Source organism: Carcharhinus amblyrhynchos, chromosome 3, assembly GCF_965287045.1.
Source record: "Carcharhinus amblyrhynchos chromosome 3, sCarAmb.v2.hapA, whole genome shotgun sequence".
Classification (NCBI taxonomy): Eukaryota; Metazoa; Chordata; class Chondrichthyes; order Carcharhiniformes; family Carcharhinidae; genus Carcharhinus; species Carcharhinus amblyrhynchos.
The window spans coordinates 64,057,535-64,076,360 of NC_137326.1; the positions used below are offsets into that span (position 1 = coordinate 64,057,535).

The window sequence follows — 18,826 nt, forward strand, 5'->3', positions numbered from 1 at the left end:
CCCCTCATTCTTGGATGTGACCCCTAGTCCTAGACTTCCCCAACATCGTAAACATTCTTGCCACACCAAGCCTGTCCAAACCTATCAGGATTTTATATGTTTCTATGCGATTCCCTCACATTCTTCTAAATTCAATTGAGTACAAGCCCGATCGATCCAATATTTCTTCATATATCAGTCCTGCCATTCCAGGGATCAGTCTGGTGAATCTTCGCTGGACTCTCTCAATGGCAAGAATGTCCTTCCTCAGACTAGGAGGCCAAAGCTGTACACAATACTCAAGGTGAGGCCTCACCAAAGTCCCCTCTAAGTGCAGCAAGATATTCTTACTCATCCTCAAATCCTAATGCTATGAAGGCCAACATGCCATTAGATTTCCTCACACCTGCTGTACCTGCATGCCAATCTTCAGCGGCGATTCCACCATGACACCTAAGTCATGTTGCACTACTTCTTGTCCTAAACTGTCACCATTCAGATAATAACCTGCCTTTCTGTTTTTGCTACCAAAGTGAATCACCTCACATTTATCCAAATTATATTGCATTTGGTAATCATTTGCCCACTCGCACAAATCAAACTGGAGAAGTTCAGAGATCATCTTCCTCTAACCGTACCCTCCCACCCAACTTTCTGTCATCTATAAATTTAGAGATATTGACCATGATTCTCCCAACCCACTGTGCTAATTCTTTTAGCACAGCGGACTGGGACAATCACGTGTTGGCCGATTTACAGGCTTCCTGTGAGCATTTGCATCACATTTGCGTCTCCCAGGCCCGGATTTCCAGTGGCATCAGTATGGTGCTGGAAATTGGCTAGGAGGTGGGACTAGCATTTAAGTAGTATTTTACACACTATTTAAATGCTATTATTGTGCCTGGCACTGAATTCTCCAGGCCCGCTAGCCTCTCCCACCCTCCCAGAGTATAGCGACCTAACCCTGCTGGAATGAAGGTGGGGGTGCAATTGGGGCCCTCCAGAGGATTGGGCAGTGGGGGATGGTGCCCCCTAGGCATGGTAACCCTGGCAGTGCCAGCCTATGCCCCGGCACTGCCCAAGGGCATGGTGCAGTGCCAAGAGGCTGGGCCTATTAGGGGTGGGGCCTAAGGGCGAGACCTGCTCGGGGCGGGGACTGGGGGGATCAGTGGGGGCATGGAGTCCTGTTGCCATTCTGCATGAAGCTGGAGTTAGGCTAGCGCTCAGGACAGGCGGGGGGGGGGGGGGGGGGGGTTGGTCAGACAGGTGGGGGGGGCGAAATTTGCCAGTGAGAGGTCTGCTGAGTGTGGCGGAGGCCAGCCTGTGGGTGGGGGCGGAGGGGATCATCACTGCTTGGGGGGGGAGGGGCGCTGGAGTTTGGGGTGGGCCAAGATTGGGGGATGTATTTGAGGCCGTGTTCGCAAATGGATGGAAGCCTTGATTGGGTCATTGGGGGGTGAAGGGGGGCAGCACTGTGAGGGTCCTGAGCTGGCCAGCAATCGAACTGGCCAGCAAACCAGGGGCTGAGACTTTGGGGGGTATTGAGCATGCACAGAGGCCCGCTGATTTCAGCCTCTCCTTGAACAGGACCCATCCCCTGAAATCTAATGATAATCATCCTGGTGATCTCTGCAGTGCACAGAGTGTGGGAGATTCTAGTCTGAACTCCCACTGTGCACTGTAGAGGTCATTGAAAGAAACAGCGTGAATTACTCCAGTTTTCCCACAAATTCAACACTTAGAATTTTGGGGGAGAATCACCCCATGTTTTTTGAACTGAGATTACATTTAATTCCCTCATTTAAATTATTAATATGTATAATGAATAGCTGGGTTCCCAGCACTGATCCCTGCAACACCCCACTAGTCACTACCTGCCATTTGGAAAATGACTTGTTTATTCCTACTCTTTATTTCCTGTCTGCCAATCAGTTTTCTCTCAATCTCAATACTCTACACCAATCCCACATGCTTTAATTTTACATGCAAATCTTCTATATCCGATTTGTCGAAAGCCTTTAGGAAGTCTAAATAAACCACATCCACTGGCTTCCTTCATCAATGCTATTAGTTACATCCTCAAAGAATTCCAGTAAATTTGTCAAGCATGATTTCCCTTTCAAAAATCTATGCTGATTCTATCCAATCCTGCCACTGTTTTCCAAGTATTTTGCTATAAAATCTTTGAGAATGGATTCCAGAGTTTTCCCCACTACTGGCGTCAGTTGTACTGAGTTTAATTTTTTTCTACCTCCCTTTTTAAACAGCAGGGTTACATTAGCTGCTCTCCAATCTGTAGGAACTGTTCCAGAGTTTATAGAACCTTGTGCCGCTTCTTGTTCAATGAGGTGAGTTGGTGAGATTATGTGAGGAGCAAAAAATGAGAAATGCGCTCATTTTCAAACTGGCTCCCATATTACCAGACACTTCTTCCAGGCGTGAAAAGGATTGCATCCAAAGTGGGTGAGATGACAATTAGCATGCTTTTGAATGCATTTCAATATGATTATTGGGTTCAGCACCCGATTAACCTCTAACTTATATTAACCAGTTTCCCGCACAGATGTTATGTCAGTGAGAATTATAGCTGCTCTACATTAACATGGTTTAGAGAGTGAGCCAGGTGGTGAGTACCACTGAGAACCAACCTCTGGGTTGTAGGGGTGCAGGTCTTAACCGTAACCATTGTTGCTGGCCTGGGGCTTGTGTCGTACAAATCCCCATTGCCCACTGAATAATGCCTGGGGTTCGCATAGGAAGTGCATGCCTGACCCCACTGACGTTGCCACAGTTACCCTGCTATCTGTCTGCCAGAAAAGGTCTGTGGCTGACTCCAGGTCTTGTATCTCAGGCCCCACTGACAGAAATGAGGACCTGCTCTAGCAGCTATTACTCCAATCAAGGGAACTCTGCAGGTGTTAACATGTCTCCTCAAACTGCGTGTCTGAACTGTAAGCCATTCCTGAAAGAAGGATGGGTTACATCTAAACTGGACTAGAAAAAACATTCTGGGAGGTTTGTTAGAGTCACACGGAAGATTTAAACTAGTTTGGCAGAGGGGTGGCCACCAAAGCAAAAGTGAATTAACTGAAGGGGAACTAGAGAGTAGAGCCAGGGCCAGTAAGACTCAGAGGAAGAGCAGGCAGGGTGTGGTTACTAATCAAAGATGGTCTGGTGGACTGAAATGCATTTGTTTCAATGCAAGAAGTGTAACAGGTAAGGCAGATGAAATTAGAGCTTGGAACTATGATGTTGTTGCCTTTATTGAGACTTGGTTAAGGGAAGGATAGGGTTGGCAGCTTAACATTCCAGGATACAGATGTTTCAGGTGGGATACAGGGGCATGTAAAAGGGGTGGAGGAGTTGCACAACTGGTTAAAGAGAATATCACAGCTGTACTGCAGGAAGACACCTCGGCATGTTCATACAGAGAGGCAATATGGGTAGAGCTCAGGAATAGGAAGGATGTAGTCACAATATTGGGTGTTTACTATAGGCCTCCCAACACCAGCGGGAGATAGAGGAACAGATATGTAAGAAGACCTTGGCAAGGTATAAAAGTAACAGGGTTGTTGTGTTGGGAGATTTTAACTTCCCCTGTATTGACTGGGACTCACTTAGTGCTAGGGGTGTGGATGGGACAGAGTTTGTAAGGAGCATCCAGCAGAGCTTCTTGAAACAGTATGTAGATAGCCCAACTAGGGAAGGGGCCATATTGGATCTGGTACTGGGGAATGAGCCCGGCCAGGTGCTTGATGTTTCAGTAGGGGAGCAGTTCGGGAACAGTGACCACAATTCAGTAAGCTTTAAGGTACTGATGGATAAAGATAAGTGCAGTCCTTAAGTGAAAGTGCTAAACTGGGGGAAGGCTAATTACAACAATATTAGGCAGGAACTGGAGACTGTAAAGTGGAGGCAAATGTTTGAGGATAAATCAACATCTGGCATGTGGGAGGCTTTTAAGTTAAATTGATAGGAATTCAGGACCGGCACATTCCTGTAAGGATGAAGGATAAGTATGGCAAGTTTTGGGAACCTTGGATAATGAGAGATATTGTGAGCCTAGTCAAAGAGAGAAAGGAAGCATCTGTCAAAGTGAGGAGGCTGGGAACACATGAAGCAAGCGTGGAATACAAGGAAGTAGAAAGAAACTTAAGCAAGGAGTAAGGAGGGCTAAAAGAGGTCATGAAAATGCATTGGCCAGCAGGATGAAGGAAAATCCCAAGGCTTTTTATACATGTATAAAGAGCGAGAGGGTAACCACTCAAGGACAGGGGAGAGAGGGTTGGCCCACTCAAAGACAGGGGAAAGAATCTATGTATGGAGCCGAAGGAAGTGGGCAAGGTATTAAGTGAGTATTTTGCGTCAGTATTCACCAAAGAGATGGAATTGATGGATGAAGAGGCTGGGGAAGGATGTGTAGATAATTTAAGTCAAGTTGAGATCAAAAAGGAGGAGGTATTGGGGTCCTTGAGAAATGTTAAGGCAAACAAGTCCCCAGGGCCTGATGGGATATACCCCAGAATACTGAGAGAGGCAAGGAAAGAAATTGCAGGGGCTTTGAGAGAAATCTTTGTATCCTCACTGGCTACAGAGGAGGTTACATAGGATTGGGGAATAGCCAATGTGGTCCCTTTGTTTAAGAAGGGTAGCAAGGATAATCCAGGTAATTATAGGTTGGTGAGCCTTATGTCAGTGGTAGGGAAATTATTGGGGAGGATTCTTTGAGACAGGATTTATTCCCACTTGGAAATAAATGGACATATTAGTGAGAGGCAACATGGTTTTGTGAAGGGGAGGTCATGTCTCAGTACCTTGATCGGATTTTTTGAGGAAGTGATGAAGATGATTGATGAGGGTGGGGCAATAGATGTTATCTACATGGACTTCAATAAGGCCTTTGACAAGCTCCCTCATTGCAGACTGGTACAGAAGGTGAAGTCGCATGGGATCAGAGGTGAGCTGCAAGATGGTTACAGAACTGATTCGGTTATAGAAGTGATGACATGGAAATGCCGGCGTTGGACTGGAGTAAACACAATAAGAAGTCTCACAACATCAGGTTAAAGTCCGACAGATTTATTTGGTAGCAAATGCCATTAACTTTCGGGGCTCTGCCCCTTCGTCAGGTGAGGTGTCAATCACCAGGCAAGACTCTTCTTTTCCTGTTGGCAAACACTTCAGCAGTCACGTTCTTTCAGCCTCTGATCTTCGGGTAAGTGTTCTCCAGGGCAGCCTTCAGGACACACGACAGCACAGAGTCACTGAGCAGAAACTGATAGCCAAATTCCACACACATGAGGACGGCCTCAACCGGGACCTTGGGTACATGTCACCCTATTTATAACCCCCATGACGTGCCTGGGCTTGCAACATCTCACTTACTGTCCTGTCTGGAGACAATACACATCTCTTTAACCTGTGCTTAATGCTATCTCCACTCACATTGTCTGCACCTTAAAGACTTGATTAGCTGGAAAGACTCGCATTGTAATCAGTATTCTGTAAACTGTGTTTGTGTCTTTATATGCCCTGTTTGTGATCAGAACTCCCCCCTCACCTGATGAAGGGGCAGAGCCCTGAAAGCTAATGGCATTTTCTACCAAACAAACCTGTTGGATTTTAACCTGGTGTTGTGAGACTTCTTACTCAATTATAGAACATAGAACATTACAGCACAGAACAGGCCCTTCGGCCCATGATGTTGCGCCGACCAGTTAAAAAACAATGACCCTCTAACCTAAACCAATCCCTTTCCATCCATAAACCTATCCACTGATCTCTTAAACGCCCCCAAACTAGGCGCATCCACAACTGCAGCAGGCAGGGCATTCCAATCCCTCACCACCCTCTGGGTAAAGAACCTACCCCTGACAACCGTCCTATAACTACCCCCCCTTAATTTAAAGCTATGCCCCCTCGTGCTAGCTTTCTCCATCCGAGGGAAAAGGCTATCACTATCCACCCTATCTAAACCTCTAATCATCTTATATGTTTCAATAAGGTCCCCTCTTAGCTGCCTTCTTTCTAACGAAAACAACCTCAAATCCCTCAGTCTCTCCTCATAGGACCTCCCCTCCATACCAGGCAACATCCTGGTAAACCTCCTCTGCGCCCTCTCCAAAGCCTCCACATCCTTCCTATAATGTGGGGACCAGAACTGCACACAATACTCCAAGTGCGGACGCACCAGAGTTTTGTACAGTTGCAACATGACGCTGCGGCTCCTAAATTCAATCCCCCTACCAATAAACGCCAAGACACCGTATGCCTTCCTAACAACCCTATCTACTTGATTCCCAACTTTCAGGGATCTATGTACACATACACCTAGATCCCTCTGTTCATCCACACTATTCAGAGTCCTACCGTTAGCCCTATACTCTACACATCCATTATTCCTGCCAAAGTGAATTACCTCACACTTTTCCGCATTAAACTCCATCCTCCACCTCTCGGCCCAGCTCTGCAACTTGACCAAGTCTCCCTGTAGACTAAGACACCCTTCCTCACTATCCACCACACCTCCGACTTTGGTGTCATCAGCAAATTTACTAATCCACCCAGTTATACCCTCATCCAGATCATTTATAAAAATTACAAACAGCAGTGGCCCCAAAACAGATCCCTGAGGCACACCACTCATAACTGAACTCCATGTCGAATACTTACCATCAACCACTACCCTCTATCTCCTATCCGCCAGCTAATCCCTAGTCCAATTTCCTAAATCACCCTCAATCCCATACATCTGCATTTTCTGCAGAAGGCTTCCATGGTGAACCTTATCAAACGCCTTACTAAAGTCCAAATACACCATGTCAACTGCCTTACCCCCATCCACCTCTTCAGTCACTTTCTCAAAAAACTCAATAAGGTTAGTAAGGCACGACCTACCCTCCACAAAACCATGCTGACTATCTCTAATCATTTCATTACTCTCCAAATAACTATAAATCCTATCCCTAATAATTTTTTCTAAAACCTTACCCACAACAGAAGTAAGACTCACTGGTCTATAATTCCTGGGGAAGTCTCTGTTCCCCTTCTTAAACAATGGGACAACATTCGCTAACCTCCAATCTTCTGGCACTATACCAGTGACCAACGACGACATGAAGATCAGAGCCAGAGGCTCTGTAATCTCCTCCCTTGCCTCCCAGAGAATCCTAGGGTAAATCCCATCCGGCCCAGGGGACTTATCTATTTTCAAACCCTCAAGAATAATTAGCACATCCTCCTTGTCAACTGTAATACTGTCCAGTTTACAACCCTGTAACCCAGTGTTCTCCACAACTACATTTATGTCCCCCTGCATGAACACCGAAGAGAAATATTGGTTCAATGCCTCTCCAATCTCTTCCGGTTCCACACATAAATTCCCACTGCTGTCTATAACTGGCCCTAATCTTGCCCTAACCAACCTTTTGTTCTTAACATATCTATAGAACGCCTTAGGATTCTCCTTAATCCTATCAGCCAAAGTCTTCTCATGTCCACTTTTAGCCCTTCTTAACTCACTCTTTAACTCCCTCCTAGCCAATCTAAAGTTCTCTAGTGCACTACCTGAGCCCTCAAGTCTCATCCGGACATAAGCCTCCTTTTTCTTTTTAACCAGCGAATCAACTTTCCTAGTGCAGCACGTTTCCCTAGCTCAACCAATACCTCCTTGCCTGACAGGGACATACCTATCAAGGACTCGCAGTAGCTGCTCCTTGAAAAAACTCCACATTTCGGACGTTCCGAGACCCTGTAGTCTCCTAGTCCAACCTATGCTTCCTAATTCTCTCCTAATAGCCTCATAATTACCCTTCCCCCAGCTAAAACTACTGACCCGAGGTTCATGCCTATCCGTTTCCATCACTAAGGTGAACCTAACCGAATTGTGGTCACTATCACCAAAATGCACCCCAACTTCCAAGTCTAACACCTGGTCTGGCTCATTTCCCAGCACCAAATCCAATATAGCCTCACCTCTAGTTGGCCTGTCAACATACTGACTCAAAAAACCCTCCTGCACACTTTGTACAAAAACTGACCCCTCTAAGGAGTTAGAGCTATAGCTATTCCAATCAATATTAGTAAAGTTAAAGTCCCCCATAACAATTACCCTATTACTTTCACTCCTGTCCAGGATCGTCTCCGCAATCCTTTCCTCAACCTCGCTAGAACTTTTAGGAGGTCTATGAAAGACTCCCAACAGGGTGACCTCTCCTCTCCTATTTCTAATCTCAGCCCATACTACCTCAACAGACAAGTCCTCATCAAACTTCCTCTCTGACACCGTGATACAATCCTTGACTAATAATGCTACCCCTCCCCCGCTTCTACCTCCTTCTCTACTCCGACTGAAGCATTTGAACCCCGGAACCTGCAACAACCATTCCTGTCCCTACTCTATCCATGTCTCTGAAATGGCCACAACATCAAAGTCCCAGGTACTGATCCACGCTGCAAGTTCATCCACTTTATTGCGAATACTCCTTTATAGAAGACAGGGTAGCAAAGGGTTCCTGAATGGGGGGCTGTGACAAGTGGCTTCCCTCAGGGATCAGTGCTGGGACCTTTGCTGTTTGTGATATATATAAATGATTTGGAGGGAAATGAAACTGGTTTGATTAGTAAATTGCAGACAACACACAGGTTGGTAGAATAGTGGACAGTGATTAGGACCATCACAGGATACAGCAAGGTATAGATTTGTTGGAGACTTGGGTGGAGAGATGGCAGATGGAGGTTAATCCGGACAAATGTGAGGTAATGCATTTTGTAAGGACTAATACAGATAGGAAATATACAGTAATTGGCAGAACTCTTAAAAATATTGATAGACAAAGGGATCTGGGTATACAGGTACACAGACCACTGAAAGTGGTAACACAGTTGAATAAGGTGGTCAAGAAGGCATACAGCATGCTTGCCTTCATCAACTGGAGCATTGAGTTTAAAAATTGGCAAGTCATATTGCAGCTTTATAAAACCTTAGTTAGGCTGCACTTGGAATATACTGTTCACCAACAGAAGGATGTGGAGGTTTTGGAGGGGTACAGAAAAGATTTACCAGGATGTTGCCTGGTATGGAGGGCATTAGCTATGAGGAGAACTTGGAGAAACTTGATTTGTTCTCACTGGAGCAACGGAGGTTGAGGGGAGACCTGATAGAAGTCTATAAGATTATGAGGTATGGACAGAGTGGACAGTCAGAAGCGTTTTCCCAGGGTGGAAGAATCAATTACTAGGGGGCGCAGGTTTAAGGTTCAAGGGGCAAGGGTTAAAAGACATGTTCGAGGCAAGTTTTTTACACAGAGAGTAGTGGGTGCCTGGAACTTGTTGCCGGGGGGGGTAATGGAAGCAGATACGATAATGACTTTTAAGGGGCATCTTGACAAGTACATGAATAGGATGGGAATAGAGGGATATGGTCCCCGGAAGGATAGAGGGTTTTAGTTCAGTCGGGCAGCATGGTCAGTGCAGGCTCGGAGGGCCGAAGGGCCTGTTCCTGTGCTGTAATTTTCTTTGTTCTTCGACACTGCACCAGACATTTAGCTGGGTGCACCCATGTCTATGCTCCAAGAGTATCCCAACGGGATCCCCCGCCCCCCCGTGCAGCCTCCATATGCTGTCCATGCCCTCCATGGCCAGGGTGCAGTGCCGGTCACCAAATCGCCGCGGTGGTGCATGGCATTGGGATGGTGTCAACTTGCCACCATCCAGACTGTGAGGACACAGGTTGCTGGGAAGGAGTGTGGATCCTGGGATCGAAACCTCACAGAATTTCTATCTCTCTTTCTCTCGCTCTCTTTCTCCCCACATCCCACCCCTCCAGAGCAAAGCTGGACTTTGGATTAGAGCCAATAGACATGGTGGTTATTCTTGTGGCTGTGGCTGTGGAGGGGGAGGATGTGTGCACACTGTCAGGCAGAACCAGGCCAGAGGCTGGAACAGAAGGACAGGGAGCTTCTGGTCAATGGTAGGAGATAGATGGCCATCAGCCCGAGGGTAAGAGGCCAGGGCCAGAGGAGCCAGAGACCCCGGCAGTTCAGGACATGTGTGCCCTTTGAGGAGTTGATGAGCAGCAGTGCCACTGCAAGCTTCGGCTCAATAACAAGACAGAGTGGCACTTGTATCAGATCCTCATGGACTCGGCACTTTGTGGTACAGGGGGATACCTGCTCCCGGTGGCTCTCAACCTTTTTGCCACTGGATCCTTCCAGCGGAGTCCTCCATGAGATTTCACAGCTCTTGGTCCACACGTGTGTCTGTGAGGTGACGGATCCCCTGTTTGCCTGGCAAGACCACTACACCCATTTCAATGTGTGCCACATCCAACAGGAAGCCCGAGCCGCAAGCTTTGCCACCATCGCTGGGATGCCAACTATGCAGAGGGCAACTTTTTGTACACATACCACACTGCAGTCCGCAAAACATCAGGCGCTGCGGTTCTTGAATAGGAAGGCGTTTCACTTACTGAATGTTCAGATGGTTTGCTTCGAGATGAGCATCATTCACCTGTGTGCTTCATGGGGGTGTGGTCCCAGGGTCTGGTGGGTGCTGGGCTGCCATGTCAGGTTGTGTGACCCATTGCTGGGACAAGTTGGGGTGAGTGCTTGGAGTTCAACGCCAGTCAGGGGTCTGGCATAAGTGCCGGGACACTCAGTTGGCCTGTCCCACACAGGACAACGCTTGGAGCCCTTCTGGGACTGAGCAAGCAATGGTCACCCATGTGGGAGGCAGATCACAGACAGATTCGTCTCAGCTCTGAATGCATTAACATGGAGTGCTGATACTTACAGTGCCAAAAAACAGTTAGACGTGATCATTAACAGTGCCAATTTCTTAAACATAATTAGTGTAGTTCTTCACCTGTGTCCTCTTGGTGGCCCTACAACTTCTTTATCTGGTGTGTCCCCAGGATGTGTATTGGGGTTGAAGGCAGCCAGCTGTGTTCTGTGCCCCATGGCCTGTGATGCCCTTGACAGGCGTCCACTGGAGGGCCGGAACTGGACGACTCCAGCTGACTTTCTGGTGCACAGAAATATCCATGCCACCCTGTTCATCCTGCTGCCCATGAGATACATGGTATCAGGGGGTGGAATTGCAGGGCCAAGCAATGGCCAGAGTCTCCCAGGTGGAAGACCCCAGCATGGCCCCTGGCCCTTCCTCCTCCCTTGGGCTGCCAATGGGCTCCTGAGCCATTCTATGGGATGCCAGAGCAGCTGGACTGAGCTTTAGAAGCTCCTGTGTCACCTGGTGCTGTCAGTCCTGGAGGTCCAACTGTGTTTGCCCCATGGTGTGTGAGCCCTTGGCGATGGCCCTCAGAGATTGGAACAAGCCCCTCAGCGACAGTGCTCTGTGTCATAGAATCATAGAGTTTACAGCATGGAAAGTGGTGGAGGCAGGCATGCTGGAGTTGTTTAAGAGTAACTTAGACAGGCACATGAGTGGGTTGGAGATTGGTGGATATAGGAGATTGTTTTAAATAAGGTTCATTAGCATTGGGACATCCCTGGTAACGTATAAAGATGATATAAATGTAATATAAATGGTAATGTAAATGTATGATACTAATGTTTTTTCTCTTTTAATTCACAGGTTTTAAGTCGGTCCGCCTTGTTGTCCAACGAGGGGCATACACGCGATGGGTCGTACTTGAGCTGCTCTTGAATGTTCGAGATTGGCCTAGTGCTTCATGTCGTTAGTGTGTGCTTAAACTGGACCAGATGCTGGGCAACACGACAGCTCAGTGACTATCACTGTTTGCTGTACAGACACATGGATTTGGGCCGGTGTCTGTGGGAGTTTGCACATTCTCCCCGTGCTTGCGTGGGTTTTCTCCGGGTGCTCCGGTTTCCTCCCACACCCCAAAGATGTGCTATTAGGCTGATTGGAGGTAATAAATTGTCCCTAAATTAGTTTTCCCTCAGTGTAGAATGCCATAAACAATAGATAAGGGTCGTGGGTGGAGGGGGGACTGGTAATGTTAAAATGGCAGTGCGGGCTCGTTGGGCCGAAGGGCCTGTTTCCCGGGCTGTTTTTGTTCTTTGTTCTTTGAAACAGGCCTTTGGCCCAACTTGTCCATGCTGCCCAATTTTTACCATTAAACTAATGCAAATTACCTACATTTGGCCCATATCCTTCTACACCCATCTTATCCATGTAACTGTCTAAATGCTTTTTAAAAGACAAAATTGTACCTGCCTCTACTACTGCCTCTTGCAGCTCATTCCAAGCACTCACCATCCTCTGAGTGAAAAAATTGCCCCTTTTGGATCTCTCCCCTCTCACCTTAAACCTATGCCCTCTAGTTTTAGACTCCCCTGTCTTTGGGAAAAGATATTGACTTCTTCTTGATCTATGCCCCTCATTATCTTATAGATCTCTATAAGATCACCCTGAAGCCTACACTCCAGGGAAAAAAATCCCAGTCTATCCAGCCTCTCCTTGTAACTCAAACCATTAAGTTCCAGGAGCATCCTAGTAAATCTTTCTTGCATTCTTTCAAGTTTAATAATATCTTTTCTATAATGGGATAACCAGATTGGTAAGGCCAGCAGTCATAGCTCGCTGAGTCTTCAGTCTTCCCAAGCCACTCCACCATGGGCCATACTGACTCGAGAAGTGTCTCGAGGCCCTCAGCCGTTGCCCATGGTGACTTGGCCATGCCTTGGACCCTGCCACCCATGGCGACCGTTTCCTGACCCAGACTTTCTCCTGTGGATACTGTGCCCTTTCAGCCATCAGGCTTTCATCACCTTCTTCTGTTCCAATAGAAGAAGAAGACCCATAATCAGTGGGAGCAGGAGAAGACAGTGGGTGGGCTAACCATCCTGAGAATTCTCAATACCTTTGAGGTGAGAGCCCCGGATCTCAGGTGGAGGAGGAGGACAGGACCATGAATGATAACCAGGTCAGCCTCCAACACAAAAGTGTGCATCCACCAATCCTTCATTTGTTTGAGACATGCTGTCCAAATACCTGTCCCTCTTTTGCACTCAACCTTGTATCCTTTGCGGCAGGAAATTAATCCAATGCATTCAGCCTGTCTGGCATTGCCGCCCCAGCAGCTGGTTTGATGCAGCCCTCCGTTGTTAATGCCATATAGCTGCAACCACTTTGAACGAGCCATGAGCCCAGAGGGCCCATTCTGGCGAGAACTGCATTGAGGCTTTTATTTCGCAAGTGCCATAGGATTGCAACTTGCAGCCCAAACAAAAAACCGACGCGATTCTCTCCCGTGTCTCACTCGTTCAGTACTTAGAATTTGTTTCATTAGCTTGCACACTTGTTGTTTCTCAGCTCTGTTCACAGATTCCAATATCCTTCCTCACTATTGTGTTCATTTGATCGTTAACCAGCAATGCAACTTCACCTAAATCTGTCCATCCTAAATCTAGAATAGCCTTGACTGTTCAGTAAGAAAGCAGAATGTGTTAAATGGAGAACAGAAGTCAGTGGAGGCTAAACTGAATAAGAAATGACAGATAGCCCTGAGGAGGAGAGAGCAGGAGAGATGTGAGGGGTGGGGATATTTGGGACAGAGGTGCTACGAGGGGTAAGGGTGATGAACGGTTTGGGATAATGTGGAGGGTAGGGGTGGTGTGGGGTTAGGGGTGGTGTGAGTGTAGGAGCGATGTGCGAGTGATGAGGGGAGTGGGTTTGGATGGGGAGGAGGAGAAATGCTGGGTTGAGTTTTCTCCAGGGGTGGAGGTGATCCTGGGGCAGTGTTGAGGGTGGAGGTAATGTTGGGATGAGGTAATGTAGGGGGTAGGGGTGATGTGAGGGGGGGGAATGATGTGGGGGTTGGGGGTGGTGTAGGGGTGTGGGCGATGTCGGAGGTGAAAGGGTTGTAGGGCCTGGGGTGATGTGGGGGATGGGATATAGAGGTTTCTTTTAGAAAGAACCCTCCAGTTAGTCCCACTTCCCCTTACCCTTCTCCCAGAGCTCTGCAACTGTTTCCCCTTTCAAGTTATTAACCAATTTCCTTCAGTACTTCCTTATTGAACCCGCTTCTACCGACCGCACCTTCCAGATCACAACAACTGACCGAGTTCGAAAACTGTCCCTCATCTTCCCTTTAGATTTTATATCAATCATCTACAATCTGTATACTCGATTCAAGCACCTTTCTCTCAGTGGAAATAATTTCATTCTGTTTCCTCTATTGAAACCTTTCCTATTTTTGGACCATTTTATTAAATCTCTTACTATTTCCTGTTCTAAGGAGGATAATTTTAGTCCCTGGTCTCTCACATAACTGAAATCCCTTATTCTTTGATGTCATTTTAGCAAATCTCCTTAGTACGCTCTCCAAAACCTTGATGTGTTTCCTCAAATACAATACCAAGAATGTGAGAAAAACTACAGCTCTGGCCAAAGTGGAGTTTTGTGAAAGTTTATCAAAACTTCCTTGTTCGGCTGGATTTCCATGGGCCTGATTTTCATACATTCATCCACCTGGCAACTGTATTAAGGACAACAAGCTGAACAGATACCAGCTGGCCTCATTATGAATGCTTGCCTGAGTTTCAAGTCTGATGACGAGTCTACATAATTGCCTTGATCCTCCTTTAATCAATGCCTGTATTTTCAACCCACTTCACACCTTTTAATTCAGAAATCAACGGAACACTCATAGCTTGTGCTTGATTGACAGATTTTTGAGAAGGTGATGGGGCAATATTTTTCAAAGAGAACGTTGACTGGATTTTTAATTAATGAGCATTTCAAACATTTCCCAGTGTTATTGTATGACTCATCATAGATACCTGGTGCATACTGGATGAGTGAGCATGGAGGGGGCATAGGATGCTTAGAAGGCATGTATGGGAGGATGGGGATTGAAGGATGAGGCCAGACAGTCAAACAGCCACGGATACAAGTGGGCCAACGTCCCAATAAATAGAGGCAGTGTGCTACCCACATACCTCTGTTGGCACCTCTGGCTTATCTTGGAGGTGCGAGGCCTGTTCCCAGCCTATGCCTACCTCCCTGGTGTAAATATACACGAGCAAGTATAGGAAATTCCCTAATACTCACTTCCAATCTCCTTGGCACAATTATGGCTCTATGTCTCTACTTATTAAGCCAGATCCCAGATGTCTTTGTAACAGTGTTAAGGTATAGAAACCCTACAGTGCAGAAAGAGGCCATTTGGCCCATCGAGCCTGCACCGACCACAATCCCATCCAGGCCCTACCCCATATCCCTACATATTTACCTGCTAATCCCTCTAACCTACACATCTCAGGACGCTAAGGGGCAATTTTAGCATGGCCAATCAACCCACACATCTTTGGACTGTGGGAGGAAGCCGGAGCACCTGGAAACCCATGCAGACACGAGGAGAGTGTCCAAACTCCACACAGACAGTGACCCAAGCCGGGAATCGAACCCAGGCCCCTGGAGCTGTGAAGCAGCAGTGTTAACCACTGTGCTACCGTGCCACCCCATAGTCATAGTAACGTAGTTATTAAATTACTGGACAGGTATAGTATGTGATAGACACTTAAAATGCCCTCTGAAATGGTCTAGTGGGCCACTTAGTTCAAGGGCAATTAGGGACGGGCAATAAATGCTGGCATGGCTAGTGATACCCGCATCCTGGGAATTAACTTGTCCTACCGCCGACAAAGGTTTGTGTACATACATTCCCAGGTCTCTCCATTCAGGAACCCTTTCGGAGTATTCCACATTAGTCTCACGAGAACTTGTCGTGGCAGCATGTCGTGTGGACATGGTTTCCAGTCAGTGCAACAGAAAACCAGGGTAAAGGCAGCAGAGTAAATGAGATTTATTTTACAAAAATCATTTTATAAAGTTAACAATTTAAACATTTTAAAAATGGTAATAATTTTAATCAGAACCATTTTTATACATTTGATGAGGAAGGCAGGTTATTAACATTTAAACAATGAAAGTACTTTTGGGGAGCTAGGGGCACAACCCTATTGGAGTTAAGGGGGCCAAACAGGGTCAGGTGTTGGGTGGTGCCCCCGAACATTGGCACTCTGGCAGTGCCAGCCAGTGCCCCCGGCACTGCCCAAGAGGCAAAGTGCCAGTGCCCGGCAGGATACCTTGGCACTGCTTATCGGGCATGGGGAGATACCAAGGGGACAAGGTCTAGGTGGGAGTAGAGACTGGGTGGGATCTGACAGGGCCAGGGCCTGATGGGGGTGACCGGTGGGGATGGGAGGGTCCTGCTGCCACTCTGCAGACAGGATCGGCGGGGGAAGGAGGGAGGCCAACGATCAGGGCGGATGGGGAGGGGAGGGGATGTGGTCAGCCTGCTCAGGAGCTCAGCACTCTGGGGAGGGGTTAACGGTTGGGGAGAGAATCGGTGGGGTGGGGAGGGGCTGGAGATCGGGCGGAGGTGTTCGGGGCTGATCCAGGAATGGTTGGGGAGGGTTTAGCGATCGGGCCGTTGGGGGGTGTTGAGAGGGCTGGAGTTGCGGGGATCATTGGGCTGGCAAGCGATCGGGAGGCTGGTAGAACAGGGCTACTGCACATGGCAGTGATAGATGGGTGCATTCAGAGTGGCCTGCTCAGTGTTATGCTGCTGGCCTCTCCAGTACCAATAGGCCTCGCCCCTTGATTTTTAATAATACACATGATAGTGACCTCTGCAGTGCATAGTGTGTGGGAGATTCTCCTCTGAACTCCCACTGAAAAAAACAATGTGGATTACTCCAGTTTTTACCCAAATTCGGCACTTAGAATTTTTTTTGGGAGAATTCCGGCCCTTTGCTCAGTTTGTAATCATGGCTCTGGTTTTCCTGTTGCTTGCCATTTTAAAGCAGCACCTCGCTCTCATGCCTACATGTCCATCCTTGGCCTGCTGCAGTGCTCCAGTGGTGCCCGGCATAAGCTGGAGGAGCAACATCACATCTTCCAGATTGGTACATAACAGCCTTCAGAATTCAACTTTGAGCTCAATGATCTTTCTCATCCATCTTAAACCCTTTTTAAAAATATCCCAACCATATATTGTCTCAATGTACCTATCCCTCTAACACAGAAACACAGACAACAGGCCATCATTCTTAAGATTGATCTCACAGGTACAGTTTAATGTCTGACGCATTCTTTCTCTTTTCAGTTTGGACAAAGAGTTGAACAGACTCAAAACATTAATTCTATTTTCCTTCCCTGTGCATGCTGCCAGATCTGCTGTGTTTTTCCAGCATTCCTCGATCTCGTGTGTGTCCCCTCATTTAGCATTTGTGAAATTAGAGAAGGCCGCTCCACACCTGTGGAGAACAGAAAATATCTGTTCTAACATGAACAAAGAACAAAGAAAATTATAGCTCAGGAACAAGCCCTTCAGTCCTCCAAGTCTGCAGCAACCATACTGCCTGTCTGAACTAAAACCCCCTACCCTTCCGGGAACCATATCCCTCTATTCCCATCCTATTCATGTATTTGTCAAGACGCCCCTTAAAACTCACTATCGTATCTGTTCCCACACTGGGAAAACTTTTGACTATCCACTCTGTCCACGCCCCTCATAATTTTGTAGACTTCTATCAGGTCATCCTTTGACCTCCATCATTCCAGTGAGAATAAATCAAGTTCCTCCAACCTCTCCTCGTAACTAATGCCCTCCATACTAGACAACATCCTGGTAAATCTTTTCTATACTCTCTCCGAAGCCTCCACATCCTTCTGGTAGTGTGGCAGCCAGAATTGAACACTATATTCCAAATGCAGACTAATTGAGGTTCTATAAAGCTGCAACATGACTTGCCAATTTTTAAACTCAATGCCCCGACGATGAAAGCAAGCATGCCTTGTGGCTCCGCACCAATTAGCCTGATTTCATGTTCCTAACCTGTTGTATAAGTCTACAGTTCAGTAACAGACATTACAAGGCATTCATTGTCCCAAGATTGGTGTTCATTGGCCTAAGCCACAATTCCACTTTACACTGGCAGTCGCTGGATCACTCCAAGTGCTGAACTTGTCATCACAAAATTTACGAACACATCCCTTTTCTGTTACATTGGCTTGGAACAGCATTGTAGAGATGTCTCAATTTATATCCTTCCTTGAGAGCCTGAAAGGTGAATAGCCTACAAGATGAAACACTGACTCACATTAACACTCAGGCAGCAAAAACTCCCAGAGACTGGTTATACCAGCTACAGGATCTGGTTATATCAAAGGGATAATGCTGCTGTTAGTGCAGTGCTCAGCCAAGGTGCACTGCATTCATTCGGGATCTACTGCCCCCGATAGAACCACAGAACCCCTACAGTGCAAAAGGTGGCCATTTGACCCATCGAGTCTGCACTGACTCTTCGAAAGAGCATCTTATCTAGACCCTTCCCCTTGCTCTATCCCTGTAACCCCATTTCCATGGCTAATCTGTCTAACCTATACATCTTTGGACACTAAGGGGAAATTTAGCATGACCAATCTACCTAACCTGCACAGTTTTGGACTGTGGGAGGAAACCAGAGCACCCAGAGGAAACCCATACTGGCACAGAGAGAACCTGCAAACTCCACACAGACAGTCACCCAAGACCGGAATTAAATCCAGGTCTCTGGTTCTGTGAGGCAGCAGTGCTAACCACTGTGTCACTGTGCCACCCATTAAACATCCATGCATATAAAGTAAAGCACATCAATTTTGATCACAATTCATTCTAAATCTATTACTTTTATAACTGCTGTTTCTGGTATTCTAACAGCACATTCACCTGTACACACATAGAAATAGACACAGTCAGATTTGTACTGATGTCCTGCTTATAATTTAACAATAACTGAGAGCAATCTTTCAGTAAAGGCCTCACCTTCCAGTGCAGCAGCTGTAGTGTTAATAACTTGATGAGTTTATCATATTG

The 18,826-nt window shown here is 46.9% G+C and overlaps 1 long non-coding RNA gene across 1 annotated transcript; it reads right to left on the reverse strand.

The window, feature by feature from the left end:
* Positions 1–5,042: 5,042 nt before the first annotated feature.
* Positions 5,043–18,816, reverse strand: LOC145340364 (uncharacterized). The gene is made up of 2 exons (XR_013886243.1): positions 18,776–18,816; positions 5,043–5,215 (listed from the first exon to the last, which is right to left on the reverse strand). It is a non-coding gene; the product is annotated as an uncharacterized LOC145340364 (long non-coding RNA).
* Positions 18,817–18,826: the final 10 nt, after the last annotated feature.